At 42.3% G+C, this 23,432-nt stretch overlaps 1 long non-coding RNA gene across 1 annotated transcript; it reads left to right on the top strand.

Annotated features, from left to right (window-relative positions):
- Positions 1-16,177: 16,177 nt before the first annotated feature.
- On the top strand, positions 16,178-21,943 carry LOC126061382 (uncharacterized). The gene is made up of 3 exons (XR_007513771.1): positions 16,178-16,268; positions 21,074-21,308; positions 21,798-21,943. It is a non-coding gene; the product is annotated as an uncharacterized LOC126061382 (long non-coding RNA).
- The last annotated feature ends 1,489 nt before the right edge of the window (positions 21,944-23,432 follow it).

The raw sequence follows: 23,432 nt of genomic DNA, 5'->3' as shown, positions 1-23,432 counted from the left end.
TGGTCTTGAAAATTCAATTGTGCTATCTCTGGCATCATTTCTATCACCAAGGCTATATTTTCCAGCTACCAATCCTTCTTCGTTTCCAGCTTTCCATCCTAATCATTAGTAATTATCAGTTCACCTTGATTGCATGTTTGATCAATTTCAGACTGCAGAAGTTGGTAAAAATCTTCAATTTCTTCATCTTCGGCCTTAGTGGTTGGTGCATAAATTTGTATAATAGTTGTATTAACTGGTTTTCCTTGTAGATGTATGGATACTATCCTATCACTGATAGTCCTGTACTTTAGCATAGATCTCGAAATGTTCTTTTTGATGACGAATACAATGCCATTCCTCTTCAAGTTGTTCCCAGCATGGTAGAACATGTGATTGTCTCATTCAAAACGACCAATACCGGTCCACTTCAGCTCACTAGTGTCTGGGATATCAATCTTTATGCATTCCATTTCATTTTTGATGATTTCCAGTTTTCCTAGATTCACACTTCATACATTCCAAGTTTCAATTATTAATGGATGTTTGCAGCTGTTTCTTCTCATTTTGAGTTGTGCCACATCAGCAAATGAAGGTACCGAAGGCTTGACTCCATCCATGCCATTAAGGCCAACTCTACTTTGAAGAGGCAGCTCTTCCTTAGTTGTATTTTGAGTGCCTTCCAACCTGAGGCGCTCATCTTCCGGCAGTATATCTGACAATGTTCTGCTGCTATTCATAAGGTTTTCACTGGCTAATTCTTTTCAGAAGTAGACTGCTGGATCATTCTTCCTAGTCAGTCTTAGTCTGGAAGCTCAGCTGAAACCTGTCCTCCATGTGTGACCCTGCTGGTATTTGAATACTGGTAGCATAGTTTCCAGCATCATAGCAACACACAAATCCCCACAATATGACAAACTGACAGAAGTATGGGGGAAGTGCCTACTGGACGGGTTTGAACTGTCAACCTTTCAGTTAGTAACCCAGTGTTAAATCATTTGTGTGACCCAGGGTGGGTATCTCTGTGTGTGTGTGTATTTGTTGCTGTCGTTAGTTGCCATTGAGTCAATTTGAACTCATGACACATGTACTGTATTTTTATGTAAATAACATGAACCGTCTATGTTTGCCAGCCATGCCCTCCCCACCCCTGCAAGATATTTTCATAAGCGATGCTATGCCATTTTTTTAAACATGTTGCTGTGAAAAAATTAGCATACCCAGCTTATGAAAATACCTCACAGAGGGGAGGGCAAGGCTGGCAAACAAACATAGAAGGCACACGTTATTTGCATAAAAATATGGTGTGTGTATGTGCATGCTTGTACAGTTCTAGAATTCACTGAGAGATTGCTAGGCTGTGCTGTCTCTTCACAGAGGTGCTGAGATGGGAACTGAAGGCTTCAGGACTCCCTACCACTCCACCCACTACCAAACCCTAGAAGCCTGTTAAAATCCTCTGCTCTTCCATCTGAGTCCTGCCGTGCTCTGAAAGCTCGCTTTCCTTCACTCTCAGAGCCCAGGCTGGCCACCACCTTCTCTGAACTCCTGTCACATGGACACTTTTTGGCACACCCCCAACTCTCAGCTAGGCTTTTGTTTTATGACATTCCATGTGCTCATGTCTTGTTTCCCTAATTCCATTATGAGCACCACGAGAGAAGTGGCTACCTATCATCCTTCACCTGTATTTCCCAAGGTGCTTTTATTTTTAGAAGGTGTTTAACAAATAAATATTTGGTGAGTAAAAGAATGAACAAAAAGATGAATAAGAGCATCCAGTTGATCACCTCTATCTTTTTCAATCTCTTCCTCATTTACTGCTAATCTTCCTTTTTCCCTGGGATCCATAGCACACTCCTTCAATCTTGTTCTATGCTTGAGACTAAATCAATGGCTCCCTTGCCATTTGGCTTCTGACTGGGTTCAGCCAATGCGTGGCACTAGCAGAAGATTGGAGTGTGGGCAGAGAGTGAGGACTGGGCTAGGAAGCTCTCTTTACACAGCTACTCTTTTGGGGTTTCCTGTAACTGATGGCGCAATCATTAATCACTCAGCTGCAAACCAAAAAGTTGGCAGTTCAAATCCACCCAGCAGCTCACTGGGAGAAAGACTTGGCAATCTGCTCCCATAAAGATTACAGCCTAGTAAACCCTATTGAGCAGTTCTACTCTGTCACATGGGGTCACCACAAGTTGAAATCAACTCTACAGCACCCAACAACAACAACACAACTGTTTCATCTCCTATAAGACCTAGGGATGGTGACTCCCTATTGTTGCTAGCCTTAGGAATTTCCTTATTATTTCCCTATGCCCTGCCCACACCATTTATGTAGTACATTTATTAAACTCACTTGAAATTCCTCAGCTTGGATCTGCCATCTTTTTCCCCCGACACCATCATACATCCCATATGTGCCATATCAGACAAATATTCCCTGCCAGGTAGAACAAATGTATCTTATTTTAGAATAGGAATTGAACTCTTTATTTTCTCCAGGAGAGCAGACTCCACCACTTCCTTTGGTAAACTTCCATTGTTTCACAACCAAATCAGATTTCTATGAGTCTGCTATGACTTGGGCAAACGAATTTGGATGAAGCTGTCCATTGTTCTGAATAACTAAGCCTATTGTTCATCGGATTGCAGAACTTAGCCTACATGAACCTTTGTTGAAGTTGAATGTTTCTAAGAGGAGGAAAATAAAATGTCACTTCATGGAAGAAACTAAAAATACTTTAAAAACTGTTTTTTTCCTACTCTGGGTTGCCAGGCTGTGGGTGTTGAAACCCTTCAGAAGATTTGGTCTGTCATGTTTAAGTGGTGGGTGGTTAAAGAAATCCTAGGTAGAAAAAAAATTTAAGACATTCATTCCATTATCTATTGTTTAAATGCAAATTGTATAATATCGGGTTCAAAAAGAATTAGGACTCACATGGTCAAGGCCAATTGGCAGTTCCCAACGGAGGACAGGTTATCTGTGGAACGGTGTCCTGAAACCATCTACCTCCTGGTACTCAGGTCACCACTCTGCTCACTATTGCTTGCATGATTCCCATGAAGACATTCTCCGTCAAATACAATCTTAGAAATGGTGAAGGTCAGTTCAATGAATTGGGATTTCTGTAGGAAAAATTAGTTAAATATTTCGCATGTGCAACATTGACTTGTCCAAAGAGGAAGAGAATGTTGCTAAAAAAGATCAGTCATGGATGGGAAGTAGAGAGGGACAAGGGGGAGCCATTGCTTAGGGAACACTGAGCTTCTGTTAAAGGTGATGGAAAAACTTGAAAATGGGTAATGGTGACGGTTGAACAACGTGATGAATGTAATTAACATCACTGAATTGTACATGGGAAGAATATTGAAATGACAAATGCTTTGTTACATATATATTTACCACAATTAAAAAAAAAAAAGATGAGCAAGAAAGATAAAGAAGGACAAAGAAGTGAAGAGACTTCTGGTTGGTTGGTTTGGGAAGTTATTCTCCATCAAACCAGCTCAGTACATGTCTATCTTTGGCTCCTTGATTTCATAACATGGAGCCTCTAGGATACCCCAGTGGAGCACCTAGTTGGTCTGTGTAGTGAATAACCCTCCCAACTTTGCACAAGCCACACCACAGGGTCTTCCCTAACACACATGGTGTTCTATGATCCGTGATTAGTTTGCTGAAGTTGAACCAAATGACCCCTTTCCAAGCCAATCACAGCTCACAGAACACAGACTCTCTCTGTGTCATGATACTGGTGGTGGCCTGGCCAGGGCTTCACTGCCCAGAGGGGAAGGGACCTTGTATTTGGTCAGGTCCACCAAATGCAGCACTCACTCCACTTGCAAAGTCTCTGCAGAGAAAGTAATATGCACTCACCTGTTGCTCACTGATCTCTCTTTTGTTTGCAGCTTTCAAAACCAACTCTTTCCCTGATTTACTCATTTGACAAAAATTCTAGGCCGTGGAAATCCTTAAAGCAATCAAACAAATTTAGTTTTTTCTTACTCCAGTGAAGGGAGCCAGATAATAAACAAATGAGTGAATAATAACAACATAAATACCCAATCATCTTCCTGATCCCTGGTTTCAGTGAAAACAAAGTTTCGTTGTGAAAATTAAAGCTAGGCCCTCAGCCATCTCCACTACCATAACCCCTGCCACCAGACCCAGCCACACCCTATCCCTGGGAGACACTGAAGCCAGGCCCAAGAAAGTGTCTAAATTGTAGATACATTTGGGGGCTGAAAGTTAATACAGAATTCAGGACCACAAGAACACCTGACCTTTCTGCTGGCCTGTAGGCAGGATTCAGCCATCTTGGGCTTGTAGAAATCCACATATTTTTCAGAGACTCCCTGAAGGAAATATTTACATCTGCTTTAGGGAATATATTCAAGGTGTGACCACCTTCAGTAACAATGTACTTGCCTTTGTGTCTAAAATAAACTCATTTTGTCTTGCACTGTCCTCAGGAGGAATTGAGAACAGCTGTCCACCTTCTATAGGGTGGCTATGAGTCAGAATTGAGTCAACAGAAACAAGTTTGGTGTTTTTTTTTTTTTTTTTTTTGGTCCACCTTCGATAGGAAAATAAACTTTCATATAACTGTGGGTTAACAGCTCATAATCCCTTAAACATTCTTTCTTGCTTGGTTTTATACTTCTATTTGTATTATAGGAAATAAAAGATTTTGGCAAATGAGTATTGTTTGGAAGAGACTAGACCTAGAGCTGCTGGTTGTCAGTTTATCGCCCACTGAAGATACCCTGGCCAAAAGCAAGGCCAACACAGAGGGAAAGCAAAGCTTAAGCATAGAAAGAGAAAAAGATATCTGGTGATAAAGCTATTATTATTGTTACTGTTACTGTTGTTGGTGTCTGGGGTAAAAGTTGAATTGGGATGGAATCTCAGAGTTATGTGTTACAAGTAGTTCCCAATGCTGGTTGCACATCTGCATCACCTGGGGGAGTTTATAAAAGTACATATATTTAGGGTCCCACCCTTGAATATTTTGATTAGTAAGTCTGGTGCAGGGGCCAGGAATCTCCAGTTTGAAGGAATTCTTCAAGTGCATCTAAAGTGAAGTTGTTATGGATTGGATTATGTCTCCATAATATATGTGTTGTAAGTTCTAACCCCTATGTGTGTGGTTATAATCCCATTTTTTTATCTTTGTTATGTTAATGAGGAAGGATTAGTGTTAGGTGTGTCTTGAGTTAATATCTTTTGAGATATAAAAGGAGCAGATTAAGAAAGCAGACCAACCCAAATTCTCATAAAAATACCAGACTTAATGGTCTGACTGAGACTAGAAGGACCCCGGCGGTCACGTTCCCCAAACCTTCTGTAGGCCCAGGACAGGAACCATCCCTGAAGCCAACTCGTCAGACATGGGTTGAACTGGACAGTGGGTTGGAGAGAGATGCTGATGAGGAGTGAGCTACTTGCACCATGTGGACACTTGAGCCTATGTTGGCATCTCCTGTCTGGAGGGGAGATGGGAGGGGGTTAGAAGCTGTCAAAATGGTCACGAAAAGAGAGACTGGAAGGTGGGAGCAGGCTGTCTCATTAGGGGGAGAGTAATTGGGAGTATGTAGTAAGGTGTACATAAGTTTGTAAGTGAGAGACTGACTTGATTTGTAAACTTTCACTTAAAATACAATAAAAATTATTAAAAAAAAAAAAAAAGCTGACCAAAACCAAACCCATTGCCTTTGAGTTGATTCCTACTCATAGCAACCCTATAGGACAGAGTAGGACTGCCCCACAGAGTTTCCAAGGAGCGCCTGGTGGATTCGAACTGCCAACCTTTTAGTTAGCAGCTGTAGCACTTAACCACTATGCCACCAGGGTTTCCTAAGAAAGCAGAGGTGGGGTAAAATAGATGCCAAGACACATGGAGGTCTCCAAGGAACCAGGAAGCAGAAGCTGAAGAGACAAGGATCTTCCTCCAGAGCTGACAGAGAGAGAAAGTCTTCTCCCAGAGCTGGCACTTTGAATTTGGACTTCTAGCCTCCTAAACTATGAGAAAATAAAATTTCTGTTTATTAAAGCCATCCACTTGTGGTATTTTTGTCATAGCAGCACTAGATAACTGAGACAGAAGCCAACTTCAGGAACCACTTTTCTGGTCCAATTTCATCCTCCAGTACAGAAGACCATCTGTAGTTCCCGTGAAGACATCAGTGCAAGAAGCTCACAAGGCCGTCTGTGCCACTAGTGAGCAACCCCAGGCTCAAATTACATTCTATTATTAAAATACTAAAATCAGTTCCTTTGTGCTTCCTCAATTTGGGTCCTAATTCTGTTCCCAGAAACAATATAGAGCTGGTTTTCTTCCTCTTCTTCCTTTAGTCATTTCCTTTTGTAGCTGGAGGGTAGAGATTGGGGGAGGGAGAAGGCAGGATACTCAGCTCGTTCCTCTTTCATACAACAGAATTTCTGGACTATTCTGGACATTACCCAGAATGGTATAGAGTATGTGAAATATGGTTTAGCTTTGGCTACAAGTTTGTTGGGTTGGGCTCAGAAGGATGATAAATTACTTGGATAATGGTCCTAGTAGTATCTCATACCTTAAAAAGGATGGCCTTTTTCCTGTCTTCATTATTCCCTTCTCCAGCTTCCTGAACTACCTTTGAGCATCAACAGCAATATGTCCACCTTAATCCACTAATTATATTTATCATGGCATGGGCATGACTATTCAGGTCCCACAGCAAAAAGGCTCTAAGTGCATGTGTAAACGGCAGGACAGGTGGAGGAGAGTGGGAAATAGACCACACATAACCAGAGACTGTGTTATGTTCATCAGAGGCATTTATACTGAAAGGCAAAGCAAAACTGAGATTGTGTAAACACAGAACCCTTAATGTAAACCTTTTTTTAAAAATTCGTTAATGCTGCATAATAAACCTGAACCCAATAACGTGTTATAAGATATTTTCTATACATTGTGGAAGGGCCAAGTTGCCAAAACCAGGTCTTTAAATTCTTACCAATAGAACCACACTGTGCTTCTGTCCGGTAACTGTATTAAAACAATAAAGGTCATTAACATCGCTTTTTAGCTAAAATAGAAACACTCCAAAGATGTACTGTGAAAAGACAAACATGCCTGTAAGTGGAACTGAGTGGAGTTACTGAAACTGATGTGGAGATTGATTGATGTCGAACTCAAATCAATTTTTGTCTGAAGTTCTGAGGTGGTTCTGTATACTTTAGCTAAATGTCTTTACAGAAAAATGCAATCTTGACATCTTGGTGGGTGTGTGTGTGTGGTGTGAGTGTGTGTGTGTGCATGCCTATCTAACACGTAATTAAGAATGAAATGTTTCTGGATACATAGAAGTTAATCAAAATATTTATAGAAATAAAAAAATTAAATGCCTCTTAAGGCCAGAGCTACCTATTGTAGAAGAGAGAACAAAGAAGTCTGGGGAGGCCAGATAAGGCCGCCAGATCTTCATGGCTTTAAGCTACAGCTCCAAAACCAGTTCCCTCAGGTCACATAAAAAGATATAAAGCTTGTATTTAGCTTTGGCTACTTACAGAGCAGCATAAGTCTACAGTGGTTGTTAGATCTGAGACAATATGATCATGGAATAACTCAATACAATCTGCTACAGTTTCTGAAAGCAGCAGAAATGGGAGCAGCTCCCAGTGTCTGCTATGAACACGTGACGTCCATCGAGGCGTGTAGGTGCACACGACGGAGCAGGGAAATGTCAGCGTTCAGGCAGGGGAAGCAGATGGCATGTTCACTTAACCATGTTTTCTTGTCAACTTTGGTAGAACAAATGCTCTTGCTATACTTTGATTTGTAAAGTATGTATTTATTTTTAAAGTGGAAATGTCTACCACTTAAATTAAAAAAAAATTTAATAACAGTTCAATGTTTCTTTGCAATGATTTATATCTCATGCGGTACTTTCTGAGCCAAATAACCAATTTTATTTGGAAATTGAAAAGTGACAGAAAATTATTTTTAAAGCAATATTTTCTACCTATGCCCGGTCACCTCGGAAGAAGTGATGACATACACAGAGAGCAACAAAGTTGTCAACATCTTCATTTACTTTTTTTGAAGGGAGCTGTCTCATCAGATATTAGATAATGCCTTTGTGACCATGATTCTAACACGGACGTGATTATTTCATCTTACTACTTTTAGAAATATGATTTACAGCTCCCTTCTGCTTATTTTTCACTCAGTATGTCTGTTATATTTCCTTTTAGAGGTAGTATTTTTTAGAAAATGATTTGACTTAATGTAACACCAGAAAAAGAAATTGGCAAATTGGCAAGAACAATTTGAGGTAGAAAATCTATTCAGGGAACATAAATTTCAGATACACGACTGCTATTTCTCCTGGGCCTGGATACACTTTCTTCATTTCGATGGCCTGTGGCCACTTGCCTTAGGGAAGTCCAGAGGGAGGCCTGACAGACCCAGAGCTTGGAGCAGCTGCCTGGGCTTCCGTGATATTCAATTTTGCCTTCTACTGATGAATGCGTATCATGTTAGCTGGACCTGAGAATAACTCAGGACTTTGCAATCTCCTTCCAAATGGGTTCTTTTTAATCTTCCATTCTCAATATCTATGGAAAAGCTGTACTCTAATCTGCTTACGTACTTGCTCAGAAGCATCCAATGACTTGTTGTTGCTGTCAGAATAAAGCTCACCCCCAGAAATTATCCTTCAGGAATCTCCTCAGTTTGGACACGACTTTTCTCTGCGTCTGTATCTCCCTTTACTGCTCCTGAAGTGTACCATGCCGTGCTCTCCCGTATTTTCCATTCCCAGTATCTCCTCAGCTTTGCACATGTGGTCCCCTATGCCAGGAATACACTTCCCATGCCCTACTAAAACCCTACTTGTTCTTCTATTCCAGTTTAACCCCCACCGTTTCTGGGAAATTTCCCCTGATTCTTCTAAGTAGAAAGACCCAGCTCTGAAGTAAATGGCTTTTTATTAACATCCTTACGGCAGTTGTGTTGGTTCTCTCTATATACACCTGTGACCTCCCTAGACTAGAAACTCCTTGAGAGCAATCGCTACAACTACTGCTCTCTGTGGAGTCCCTGGATAGTACAAACGGTTAGTGCACTTGGCTGCTAACTGAAAGGTTGGAGGTTCAAGTCCACCCACAGGTGCCTCGGAAGAAAGGCCTGGCAATCTACTTCCAAAAATTCAGCCATCGAAAACCCTATGGAGCAGGGTTCTACCCTGACACACGTGGGGTCACCATGAGTCACAACTGACTTGAAGGCAGCCGGTTTTTTATTGCTGTCTGATACCTCACATGATTTAACACAGGACTGGCCCAGAGAAGCTGCTCCAGAAAGTCAGGCTCATCTGCTGCTCGGCAAAGCTCTTGTTCCCAGTTCTGGAAGGTTGGGAGTGAGGAGTTCTAGTCCAGAGAGCGGTAAGGGGAGAGGACAACCCTTGGATGGGTTTGTTGTCGGTGCTTTAACACGAGCAGACCATCAGGAGAGGCTGCTGTTACGTTAGCATCACAACCTTGTTAAAATCGCAAACATATTCCCACTATTTTTCTTAAGAAAGTCTCTTCTTCCACGAAGGCATCCATTCTCTGAGATCTAGACAGCGTGTAAGGTTGCTAGCTTCTTCCTCTGGCTCTACCAGCATGACTGAAGTCCATCACAACTCAAACGAAATCCAGCAGCAGCAGCAGCAGATCAAACTTCCCTGCCTCGAATCCTTTCAACTAGAAACTGTGGGTTCTTTCTGAGGTGGCCACTCTCCTTTGTCCGCCTGTTTAGTAGATCTGTGTGCAATTCTGCTGCTTTCTGCTTCGCCCTTATCTCCTGAATTTGTACCTTTTCAACTTATTTTCTCATCTGGTGTACCACCGACTCCTCCTCTCCAAGCCCACCCCATCACATAATCCTCTGCCCAATTTATGGTTTCCAGCAAGCTAGTCCCTTGGATCCCTTCTCTCAAGAGCCAGCTTTTCTACCGAGCTGTGAAGAAAATACAAAGATAGTAAATAGGGCTGGAGCGGTCTTACTGGGAAAAGAACGGTGAGTTGTAATTTGCTTACGGTTACAGTGTTTTTCATTTTTTATGTGCTCTTTCCTTTCATTTATTCATACAATAACGAGTAAATGGAGCACCTACTAGGTACATGGCATTTTCTTGGCCCTTGGGATACACAATAAAGAGTTAAAGATCCCTGCCCTCATGGGGAGGGGCTGGGAAGACAGACAATAAACAATAAACTTAATACGTTAAGTAAATTATATCATTTGCTGTGGACAAACAAACAGAATTTGGGGCATCAGAAATTCTGGAGCAGGGTGGACAGCTGTTGGGGCTCAGGCGACATTTGAGCAGCTGGATGGAGGTGAAGGAGTGAGTGCAGTGGGTATCAGGAAGAAAAAGCAGTTGAGGCAGAAGGAACATAGAGCCAAAGTCCTAAGGCAGGAGGGGGCCTGAAGTGTTTGAGGAATAGCAGGAAGGCCAGTATGGCTGGGAGGAGGGAGAGAGGCCAGGAGCAGACAGAGGGCTGCTCAGGGTGATAATGGGAGTAAATTCCTTATAAGCTATTGTAAGAACCTAAGGTATATTTTTTTTAACAGAAGAAAAAAGATTTTCCTTTACTGTAATAGGGTGAGGTGCCCCCAAAATGACCCAAAATGGAGACATGAAATCAGCCTTCAGTCACTTTAATGACTGTCATGTAGAACAATCAATTCTGCAAACACCATGTTTTCACAGAATGCACAAGTCAGAACCCTGGTGGCTCAGTGGTTAATAGCTTGGCTGCTAACCAACAGGTCAGCAGTTCGGCTCCACCAGCCGCTCCTTGGAGACTGTATGGGGCAGTTCTACTCTGTCCTACAGGGTTGCTATGAGTTGGAATTGACTCAATGGCAACGGGTTTTTTTTTTTGACAGGTGTTTTCGGGCAACTCCAGAAGACAGACAGAAGAAAGATAAATGAAAGTTATTGAAAGTGGGAACAGGTGTGGGATTCCATCAAAACATTGTTTAAAAAAAAAAAAAACCTGTTGCCATCAAGTCAATTCTGGCTCATAGAGACACAATAGGACAGAGTAGAACTGCCCCATAGGGTTTCCACGGAAAAGTTAGTGGATTTGAACTTCTGACCTTTTGTTTAGCAGCCGAGCTCTTAACCAATGGGCCACCAGGGCTCCACAGAACATCATTTAGCCCTACTATGTGCAAGAAGGGCTTTCTATCAGAGAGAACTGTGCAGCAATGGAGTCTGGACACCAGGAGGAGAATAATAGGTATTAGTGCTGTTGTCTGGTTTTAGTGTTGAAAAAGGCATAATTTTGAAATGGCTGCCTAAGTGTTTAGGAGAAAATGAGAAGGAAATCAAGCAGAACAACATTTATGGCCTCATATATCTATATGCCAAATGCCAGTGTCTATAGAAAGAACATTCATGACTGCAATTCTACAGGCCCCACAGAAAGCTAGTTGGATAGAACTTGGATAGAAGTCATGGCTACAGTATCATGGTGGAGACAAATACATTGGCAGGGGTGAGGGAGTTGTCTGTAAATCAAGAACTTAGACCTATTTCTAGAAATTCATGAAGCTGGGAGTGGGGTGACTTGGAGAAAGGACATGTGACTGAAGACAGACGGAGTAAAAAGCCCAAGTGATAGCTAACCCTGCCTACTTCCATCGGTTAAAAATATATTGGCTCACAATTTAGCATATTATGTTTGATAAACTTACCAGAAACTCAGAGGGAAGGATGATGTCCTTATTTTCACATGTTGCCTGGAAACTGTCATATGATTCTTACTTGATTGGGTGAATTTTAAGGAGGAGGAGAAAGAAAAAAAATATGTGCTGCAAAGTCCATCTTGGTTCTTCCTTCCTGCAACAGATCTCACTGTGGTGCAATCCTGTTTGTAGCACCAATGTGGTCAGAGTCGTGAGGGGGAAGTATGCCCTGTGACTCTCAATCCTTGTACCCTTCTACCCTTCTACACCACCCTAGTCCAACCAGGGGTGGGGAGTGAGGGAAGTTGGGAGTTGGTGGAGGAAGGAGGGTCAGCAGCATCAAGGTTTCCAGGAGGACAATGGAGATTAATACTGAAAGCTGCCCATTGATTTCATGACAAGGAGGCCATTTGTGGTGAGGGCAAGAACTGTTTTCATGGAGCAATGGAGAGAAGCCAGGCTATGTTTGGGTTGAGGAATAGATGAGAGGTAAGGAATTGAAATCAACCAGGAAGTGCAAAAAATTCGACTGTGAAAAGGAGGGCAATAGAGGGGAGCTTATAAATGTTTAAGATGGGAGAGGCTTGGGCATGTTTAAATGCTAATGGAAAGGAGCCACTTACAAGGGACAGGCTGACGATACAGGAGAGAGCAGGAACAATCAATAGCACTAGGTCTTGAACCCGGCTGGGCTTTTAATACAAGATGATAAACGATATTGGCCTGATCTTTTGACCTGTTGCAGAGATTCAGCAAACGAGTCCTACTGCATTCAAAAAGCTTAAGCACTACCATCAAGTAGGATCTGAAAGCTGGAGCCATTAAACAAATCTCAGAAATGGCAGGTCGTCTGCATCTAAAGTTATATGATCAGGAAAGACTCCCTGTGCTCTAACATGCGTGTAACATTTTCTTAATGTCCTCCGAGGTCTGGGACTAATATTATGATAAACCACTCTAACCATTTCTGAAAGCCATTTCCACATTAACATGATCCAATTGATTTTCATTATATGGGGACTTTTTTTTTTCCTCTAAAGACTTACTGCATCTGCTCTGCCTTTAATTGCTTTAAAAGCAAGCATCCTCTCAAAGGAAGACATTTACAGAGGCATAAATTAGTTTGACCCAAACTCGAAGCTCTATGTGATTTCAAGTGAGCTCCACTGTGACCAACAAAGACCTGAGCCAAAAGGGTATACTGATCAGCACTGCTATTTAGTTATTTCAATATTAATGGTGTAATTTTCAAAGAGAATCCCACAGAAAATGCAAACGAGGAAGAGTCACCTTTGAGCAATCCAAAATTAGGACTATAATTAGGCTTGGAATTTATATTCCAGTACATTGGTAGTTCAGTGATAGAGTTTTTGCCTCCCATGCTGGCTTTGATTCCCAGCCAATACACCTCATCCACAGTCAACACCTGTCTGTCACTGGCTTGCATGTTGCTGTGATGCTGAAGAGGCTTCGGCAGACCATCTAGACTAAGATGCACTAGGAAGAACAGCTTGGCAATCTATGTCTGAAAATCACGACCCTACGGATCACAACTGTCTGATCCGCAACTGATCATGGAGATGAGATAGGGCTGGGCAGCATTTCGTTTTGTTGTGTGTAGGGTTGCCATGAGTTGGCGGTCAAGTAGGAGGCAGCTAACAACATTTTTAACCTTGTAAGCTTTGGATGCTACTTACTCTCATATTATACTCCTGAGGACACCAGCATAACAGTGTTCTATGATGGAGGAATGTTGTTGTTGTTAGGTGCTGTCGAGTCAGTTCCAACTCATAGTGACCCTATGTACAACAGAACAAAACACTGCCTGGTCCTGCACCATCCTCACAATTGTTGCTATGTTTGAGCCCATTGTTGCAAGCGCTGTGTCAGTCCATCTAGTTGAAGGTCTTCCTCTTTTCCACTGACCCTGAACTTTACCAGGCATGATGTCTTTCTCCAGGGGCTGTCCCTCCTGATAACATGTCCAAAGTACATGAGATGAAGCCTCACTGTCCTCACTTCTAAGGAGCATTCTGGCTGTACTTCTTCCAAGACAGCTTTGTTTGTTCTTCTGGCAGTCCGTGGTATATTCAATATTTTTCACCAACACCATAATTCAAAAGCATCAATTCTTCTTCAGTCTTCCTTATTCACTGTCCAGCTTTCACATGCGTATGAGGCGATTGAAAACACCATGGCTTGGGTCAGGCGCACTTTAGTCCTCAAGGTGACATCTTTGCTTTTCAATACTTTAAAGGGGACTTTTGCAGCAGATTTGCCCGTTGCTATACATCATTTTTTTTTTTTTTTTATACATCATTTGGAAACCCTGGTGATGTAGTGGTTAAGTGCTACAGCTGCTAACCAAAGGGTCGGCAGTTCCAATCCGCCAGGAGCTCCTTGGAAACCCTATGGGGCAGTTTTACTCTGTTGTATAGGGTCGCTATGAGTCAGAATTGACTCGATGGCACTGGATTTGGTTTTTTTTTTTTTAATACATCATTTGATTTCTTGACTGCTGTTTCCATGGGTGTTGATTGTTGAAACAAGTAAAATGAAATCCTTGACAACTTTAATATTTTCTCCGTTTATCACAATGTTGCTTATTGATCCCGTTGTGAAGATTTTTTTGATGATGGAAGAATACCTTCTCAACGTTCAGCATGACTTCTCAGTAACCACCGTGAATGTTTTGATCAGAGGTGAGCGAGGTGCCTAGGGTGCAAAGTGTAAGGAGGCATTCCCTTTCAGGTTTGTGCAACTGCCAACTCTGTACCTGCACAACACTGGGAGTGAGTATCTCCTTAAATTTTGTGCCCAAGGCAATTTGCTTGCCTTATTCTAGTCCTGGTGCTGGTTTTGACACTATCATGTGTAAGAATCATCATGTGCCTGGACTCACATTTATAAGCAACCAAAATTCACTTCAAACTGACATTAAAAAAAAAAAAAAGAAATGTATTGACTCATATACCTAAAACATCCAAGGGCTGACTTCAAGCATGGCTGGATCCAAGCACTTAAACTTATCTTTGTCTCTAACAGCTGCTTTCCTTTGCATTAGTGAAACTCCAGCAAGATCTGCTAACCCAGCAGGAAGAGAGCTCTAACATTTACACCCTACCAATTTAGTAACCCTGGTGGAGAGCTCACTCCCAAAATTGATTGCAAATATCCTCAGATTTACTGTGATTTGCCCATTCTGGACCATGTGCCTTTCCCTCTTCCAGTCTTTGTAGCCAAAGGGATGGACTATGCAGATTGGTCAGACTATGCCTCATCTGTACCTCTAAAGCCAGGTGGTGAAGTCAAACCCCACACCTGAGAGCTAGAGAAAGCAGGTTTCCCAAAGGAGAATTGGAGTGCTGCTAAGTAGATGGCTGAAGAATGGATGCTGCTCAGGCACAGGTAGCATATGCCTTGATGCTCACATGAACCACAGAGTATCAGCCAGACAGTGATCACACATCAAGGCCTGGAAGGTGGCAGCCAGTGGGGATGCCAAGTGACATATGAAGCGTTTTTGAGCCCAAGTTTCTGTTCTGGGGGAATATACTTGCCTATCAGTTTGGAAGCTATCTTCCATCAGAAAGTCAGTGTGCATAATAATAGAACCTTACTGTCTTAGTTTCTCAGTGTTTTTATAACAGAAATACCACAAGTGGGTGGTATTTTAATGAACAAAAATTTATTTTCTACAGTTCAGAAGGCTGGAAGTCTGAATTCAGAGCGCCAGCTCTAGGGGAAGGCTTTCTCTCTCTGTCAGCTTTGGAGGAAGGTCCTTGTCTCTTCAACTTCTGCTTCCTGATTCCTTGGGGACCTCCATGTGTCTTGGCATCTGTCTTACTCCACCTCTGCTTCCTTAATCTGCTCCTTTTATATTTCAAAAGCGATTAACTGAAGACACACCATACACTAATCCTTCCCATTAACGTAACAAAGACAACCCATTCCCAAATGGGGTTATAACCACAGGCATAGAGGTTGGACATAATTCAACTCATAATATTTCACCTTTTGCCCCCACCCCCAAATTCACATCTTTGCCACATGCGAAACACATTCACCCCATCACATTATCCCAAAAGTCTTAAATCAGCTCCATAATACATATTTTTGGGGAACACAGTTCAGTTCATAACACCTCCCATGATGACAGAATGGATAACCACATGGGGATACACAGACACACGCAGCCCACCTGCTACATAGCACAGACATGAGGTGGTGGTCCTGGTTGTGAGCAACTCAGGACCAACAAGTTGGAGTGCACAGAGGAGGAAAGCAGAATACTCAGCAATCAAGTGAGAAAAAAAAAGACCCTGCAATAAAGGGAAATTTGGACAACCGCAAAAGGAGAAGCTGAGAATTTTCCGCAAAGAGCACAATTGGATAATGAGGAAGATAACAAGAATATGCAGGACACGCAGATGACCATCAGTTGAACTTGACCATCGCCACCACCACAACAAAAGAAACCCCAGGCCAGACCAGAAGAAAAGCAAGTCCCTAGGCACAGTGGACCAAGTGTTCCCACATTAATTAGACCTTCGCTGAAGGGTGAGTACAGATGCAGTTGTCCAGCATTCTCAGTCCCCTCCTCTGCTTAGAAACTGCTTCAGTTTTTGTTAATGATCACAGCAATAGCTGGATTGAATGCACCCAAGCTTCTCGCTTCAAACAAGATTCTGTCACTTGTATAGAATTTGCCTTATTTCTAAGAGTGCTACATGTTACACTAGACATTGATTTTCACTTTTCAAGGTGGAAAAAAAAAAGACTTTCCTACTAAAGCATTGATAATTATTTCCAGAGCACTATGTTTTTATACCTACAAATAATGTCAAAGCTGGGTCATTTTGCTTTATGGATTCAGACATGATACAGGCCTGGAAAAAAGAAAATTTTATTGTATTAAAAGTGGACTGGGGCTCGTAAAGTGGATACTTCAGAATTTGTTTGATCTGATACTACCAGTTGCCAGTTGCTGTCGAGTTAATTCCCACCCATAGCAACCATAGAGGACAGAGAAGAACTGTCCCATAGGGTTTCCAAGTAATGGCTGGCGGATTTGAACTGCTGACCTTTTCGTTAGCAGCCTTATCACTTAACCACTGTGCAGCCAGGCTCTGGTCTGATACTAGACAGACCCTTATTGCAAGAATCTTTTCTAATTTTTTTAAAGCTTTCTGCCAGTGAAATGAAAAACTCCTAGGAAAATACAGGCAGTCCCAGATTATGAACCAGTTCCATTCCTAAGTCTGTCTTTAAATCAAATTTGTACAAAAATCAGAATAGTTAGGTACAGTTCATATCCAACATCAGTTAGTCAGATGTTTGTCTTAGTATATACTACATAGTATACATTTCCATGCAAAAAAAAATTAAAGAAACACTTTCAGATACACTAAAACATGCTTAACATAATAATAGTGTAATAGCAATAATAATGTTTTGATTCATGTTGCAAAACTGCACCCGTTTGTTATCATGGACCATTGTACGTACCTCAAATTTTTAATATAACAGGCTTTCCGGAGGTTGGTCCAAAACTACAGCTTGTATCTAAGCTGGACTTTTGTAACCCGGGGGACTGCCTGTATGTAAACTACTGCTTTGGTTGTGCTTTGGTGAAGGTCACTGGTAATTTGATCCAAATGTAGCACACCCCATGGCCACTCCTGTCAGAGAACCGAGAGTTGTCTGGACTTGTGCAAAGCACATTAGGCCAGACTCAGTGAATTCTCTGGGTGCTACTGTTCAGCTCTGAATTTTAGAAATGACTGGACCTGGAATCTGCTGGAAGCATGCTGGGTGAGAGGCAGCCCAGGGTGTTGAGTGTGTTGCTAACATGAATCCTGAAAGCCTGAGACAAGGCTGCTCAGACCTGTCCTTCTGCTTCTGCTGTCATTGACCAGCACTTCTCAGAAAAAGCATTCGGGATTGATTGACTTGTGTTTTAGGAAAGATCTCCAAAAGAATGCAAAGCAAGTTGAGTTGTTCTCTAAGATAAAGATTTAAGTGCAAGTAGTTTATTTGGTAGCTGACCCCTGGAAGCACTGGTAGGGAAGTAGGGAAGAGAGACAGGGAGAAGGAAGCCAATAAAGGATTCATGTCAAGCCTGTTGGCTCTGTGGGATACTGGGGCTCAGTCTTGCTGGGAATCTGTGGGAGACAGTGTAGGCCACACCTCAGAGTTATCCCACCTTGGGAGGAGGACAGCGAGGAAGCTGGGATATTGATCCATTGACTCCCAGCTGCCAGTCTGTCCTCAACTGAGAGGGCTGCTACCACAAGCATTAACTCACTGGCACTCCAGGTTTGCCTGGTGGTGCAGGCAAGGGAACGAAAATGCTCGGGCAGTCATTGGTGTGGCAGTTAAGTAGCCTTTGTTGTGTAGAAGTGATCCTGGGGGTGGGGCGTGGGGGGTGGGTGACAATATTTTGTCAGCTTCATGAGTCATCAGATGAATGGGAACTAGGTCCCAAGTAGAAAGAAAAGACCCTGAGTTAACTGCCTCAAGTGGAAAAGGCTCAGGAGATTGTAGACTCAGAGCGTACCTTCTCTCTCTCTCTTTCTCACTCACACACACAGAGCTGCTGGTGAGCTGCTTGTCTTTGGCCCCAGCACAAAGGCAGCAAAGAAGGGGAAAAGGATCTTTAAAACACAGAGAGTCAATAGGTGAATGGATAAACAAATTGCAGTATGCCCATACAAGTGAAAGAAGCCAATCTGAAGGACTACATACTATATGATTCCAACTCTGTGACGTTCTGGAAAAGGCAAAACTATAAAGACAGTCAAAAATATCAGTGGTTTCCAGGGTTTGTGGGAAAGGGGAAAGGGATGAATAGGTGGAGCACAGGGCATTTTTAGGGCAGTGAAACTATTCTGAACGATACTGCAATGGTGGATACACATGAAAATAAACTTCGGTCAAAACCCACAGAACTGCACTACATAAAGAGTGAACCCTAATGTAAACTAGGGGCTTTAGTCAATAATAATAATGTATCAGTACTGATTCATCAGTTATAACAAATCACCACAAGATGTTAATAATAGGTGAAACTGTAGGGGTGGGTGGGCTGGGGAGAAGGGGTATATAAGAACTCCTGTACCTTCTGTTCAATTTTTCTGTAAACCTAAAACTGCTCTAAAAAACAGACTATTAATTAAAAACAAACAGAATTTGATTAGACAAATATGCCTAGCCTTGTGCCAGCTATAGTGATGAGCAAGCCAACATTGTCTTACATCCTTTCTTAAGAAGTTTACCACTGAACTCTTGAGACAAGACATAAACAAGCATGCAAACAGACTTCTCAAGATGCCCAAAAGAAGAGGAGAGATGAGATGGTGGGGTGGTAGAGGGAGGTAGAACAGAAGCACTAAACATGTTATTAGGCCAATTAACTGGGATGTTCCATGAAAACATGACCCTAAACCTCCAAATCAAGAAGCCAAGTCCCGTGAGGTATTTTGTTGTACATAAGCAGCTTCGGCATCTACTCTTTTTTTTTTTTTGTCATTGTTGTAAAGGGAAATGAGATTTAAAGTGGACATGAAATGGCTCAGGAATAAGAAAGAATGACCTACTGATACATGCAACAACATGATCAAGTCTCAAAAGCGTTACGGTAAATGAAAAACCAGATGCAAAATGCTACATACTGTATGATTCCATTTATATAGCATTCCAAAAAGAACAAAATTATAGGAACAGAAAACTGATCCATGTTTGCCAGGGGATGGAAGCAAAGGTTGGATTGACTATAAAGGGGCAAGAGGAAACTTTATGAGGTGAGGGAAATATTCTATATCTTGTTTATTGTGGTGATTACTGCATACATTTGTCAAAACTTATCAAACTGCATCTAAAAAGTGGTGAAGTTTACTGTATGTAAAATATACCTTAATAAACTTGCCTTAGGAGTCCCTAGGTGGCACAGTTAAGTACTTGGCTCTGAACTGAAAGGTTGGCAGTTCAAACATACCCAGAGTTATCTTGGACAAAAGGGCCTGCTGATCTGCCTCTGAGATCACAGCATTCAAAACCCTATGGAGAGCAGTTCTGCTCTGATACACATAGGGTCGTCATGAACCGGGATTGACTGGACAAGAACTGATCTTGGTAAAACTTGCCTCAATAAAAGGTGTGGTGATTGGAGGTGGGCGACAAGCAATAGCCAGACAGTGATAGGTCTCGGCCTTTGAGAGGAAAGTTGCCAGGCCAGATTCCGTCTCCTCTGGGAATCTGACAGAGGACATGAAAAGAAGGCCTCCCTTTCTAGAGGTGGTTGTGGAGGACCTGAATGGGGTCTTCCAAGACTTTCTCCCTCTCAGGTTTGCAGCCATACTTCCACCTCATCAGAGATGTGGTAAGTGTGCCAACTGTTCATGAGATTTGAGGCCAGGGTGCATTCTGGAAAACTCTGAGGGTTAAACTGAATGGCTGGGGAAGAAGCATGGGGAAGCACTGTTACCTGGGTTCTAGTCCCAGCTCTCCCCACACAATTGTGAGCCCTTTTACCCAGAAGCCTGTTTCCTCACTGCAACATGCTCCTTTCTGGTACCAGATGACATTAGATTAGGTCCTTTTAAGTGTGATTCCAGGCTGGCTGTGGACAAAGTGAGGGTCAGACTGTATCAGTTTCTTTTTAGTGATTTCCTCATACTCATGGTCACTCATGTCACAGACTGAAAAACCTGTGAAAACCAATGGAATGAAATAGAAATGGGGGTCTCTAGTCAAGAGTAGGGAGTCACTTTCTAGGGTCACAGGGATTCCCAGGTTGCTGTCAGTCAGAAAACTCAGGGAAAAATATTTGTCTTGAATGGCTCTATTATTATTTCAATCCTACCTCTGACCTGGGTTTTGAATCAAGGGAGAAAAATGTAAGATTCTGTGACAGTGATTGCCAAGAGGGAAATATCAAAAAGCCCATGTCAACAGCGACACAATTTTTCTCAGAAAGAAGGCAATTTGGGAGAATTTCGTGGCATTCCAAAAAGATGATTAGGTGTAAACACATATATGGTCCCAGGCATTGCTTTTCTTATCCACACCTCTGTGCTGTCTCCCAGGAACAAGCCAAGAACGCAACTGTAATCTCCAGTGAGTACATGTTTTTCATGTATTGTGACACTTCGGTTAGGTGCTGCATCTTATCCATTTAAGCTGAATTCAGTTTCGCTGGTTATATTTGTAGGTGGCACACTATTGAAATGCAAAGAGGCTTTTCCAAATATATAACCCTATACAATTGCTTTCAGTGCTCAAGTTAATGGAAACCGATTTTGCTTTCTATGGCTTTTGGGTTTGTTTTGCTTTATCTTTTTTTTTTTTCTTTTTCTTTCACAAAGGTGAGGGAGCCGAGATATTTAAAACAGCGTTCAGTGAAGATCCAAGATCGCCAGCCCAGCAGTAGCTCTGCCGGCTCAGTGTGTGCACATTTGACAGTCATCCCCCTCTATGGATTAGAAAGGGAAAGCGCACCCCCCTCAGCAAGTGAGTCTGCGAAGCTTCCACCAGTGGAATAGACACATCCTCGCAGAAGACCTGTGGAAGTGTTCCTGCCACCGAGCAAAGGAAAGACATGTAACTTCTCACATTACAGTAGGGGCTTGTTCTAAAAAGAGAGGAAGGGGAAGAGGAAAGGAAGGAAGGGAAGGTCAAATTTGGAGAGCAATGAGACCCAAACATGTGAAGTATTTTATTTGGGGGTATAGCTTTGGGAGAGTCCCTGGGTGGTACAAATGGTTAACATACTTGGCTGCTAACTGAAAGGTTGGAAGTTTGAGTCCACCCAAAGGTGCTTCAGAAGAAAAGCCTGGTGAGGTACTTCTGAAATATCAGCCATGGAAAACCCTGTGGAGCACAGTTCTGCCCTGAAACACATGGGGTCACCATGAATCTTAATTGACTTGAAGGCAACTGTTTTGGTTATAGCTTTGGGGAGCAGTATTCTTCCTGTGTAGTCTTCCTATGTCTGTGTGAAATCCCATCAAATCTCTGATTCTTTTAACTTCTCGTGGAACAGAGTAAAAACAATATACATTAAGACCAACTATCTTTTTTTTTTTATAGTGCTAATTCCTGTATGAAAGAAAGACGCTAACTTCGGGATTGGGGACCACAAAATAACATTTGAAATTAAGGGGCTTAAAACATAACAACAGCTTAGAAGTGTGACCATTGAAGAATTCGTGAGAAGACTAATGGTTTGTTGGAAGTGGAAGGGATAAATACAAAGAACATTTTACTTATTTATTTTTTTAAATAAAAGCTGTTTGCTTGTATTTTTCTCTTTTCATATTGATAATTAATGGAGTCACCCATACAATGATGACAAATGTCAAAGAAAGAATCAGGTATCTCTGAGTTTGCTCGTACCTTAGACTGCAAAGAATCTTCATAAAAGATAAAAGAGTGCTATGTTCTCCAGAGAGAAACAGTTGAGGGTGCTGAACATTATGGAAATGTTACGACAAATACAGCTGATTTAGGACAGGCACGTTTCATGGGATGTATTAAAAAAAAAAGTTTATTTTTGTTCCCACTTTTCCTTTAAGCTTATTGTGTAGGGCTAGTTCCTTCCCTAAGGAGCCCCGGTGGTGCAACAGTTAAACATTCGGGTGCTAACCGGAAGGTTGGTGGTTCAACCCCCCCCAGCAACTCGAAAGGAGAAAGATCTGGTGATCTGCTTCTGTAATGGTTATGGCCTAGAAAACCCTGTGAGACAGTTTTACTCTGTCACATGGGATCACTGAGTAGAAAATTGACTTTACAGCACTCAACCACGGGTCCTTCCCTAGAAGGAAAGCTAGACATCCCATGACACTCCTGGTCACTCTCACATAACAAAACTCCTCCAGTCACTCTAAATTTCAGTGCAGTCCTTATTCAGAAATTACAAATTCAGTTCCATGTAATAATAAAAACTCTGAACTTGTTTGAAAATTTAGGTGTCTTAGGCTGGGTTTTCTAGAGAAGAAAAACAAGTAATGCGTATAAATATATACAGAGAGATTTATATTAAGGAAACAGCTCATGCGATTGTAGGAGTTGGAACATCCCAAGTCCTTGGATCAGGATAGAATCCTTTCCCAATTCACGGAGCCACAGAAGCTGGTGAACCCAGGATGAGCAGGTTGGAGAGCAGGGATCCCGCTCACAGGTTGTGACGGTCTGGGGATCCCCAAGGTCAACAGGCAAGACCGCAAGATTTCTCCTGAGTCAATTAGCTGCAGGGGCTGCCGAACCCAAGATAGGGAGGCCAGGGAGCAGGACTCTTGCAGGCTGTGAAGATCTGTGAATCCCAAGATGGACCAGTAAGCTGCTAGCTCAAGTCCCAAGAACCAGAGGTCAGACAAGAGACAGCTGCTGGATCCAGAACAAGCCAACCACCTTTGCAAAGTGAGCAGAAAGGAATTAAGTTGCAGAAGGTGAAGAGATGAAGGCTGAGGGGGCGGTGAGTCACCACAGGCCCCACCCCCACCGGTACCACTCAGCAGATTCCAACTTGGGGGTGATCACATATCAAATTTCAACAAGAAAGTGATCACAACATTATATAACTTCCAAAACACTGAGAATCATGGCCCAGCCAAGCTGACGCACAATCTTAACCATCACACTGAGGCATCTCCCCATGTCCAGCTTTAGTCTGCCCTAAGTTGAAAGTCAGCAGAAGGGGATCATGGTTGGTGTCTCCTTTCCCTC

The sequence above is a fragment of the Elephas maximus genome, chromosome 2 (genome assembly GCF_024166365.1).
Source record: "Elephas maximus indicus isolate mEleMax1 chromosome 2, mEleMax1 primary haplotype, whole genome shotgun sequence".
NCBI classification, from domain to species: domain Eukaryota; kingdom Metazoa; phylum Chordata; class Mammalia; order Proboscidea; family Elephantidae; genus Elephas; species Elephas maximus.
This window is presented reverse-complemented; position numbering and strand designations above follow the sequence as displayed.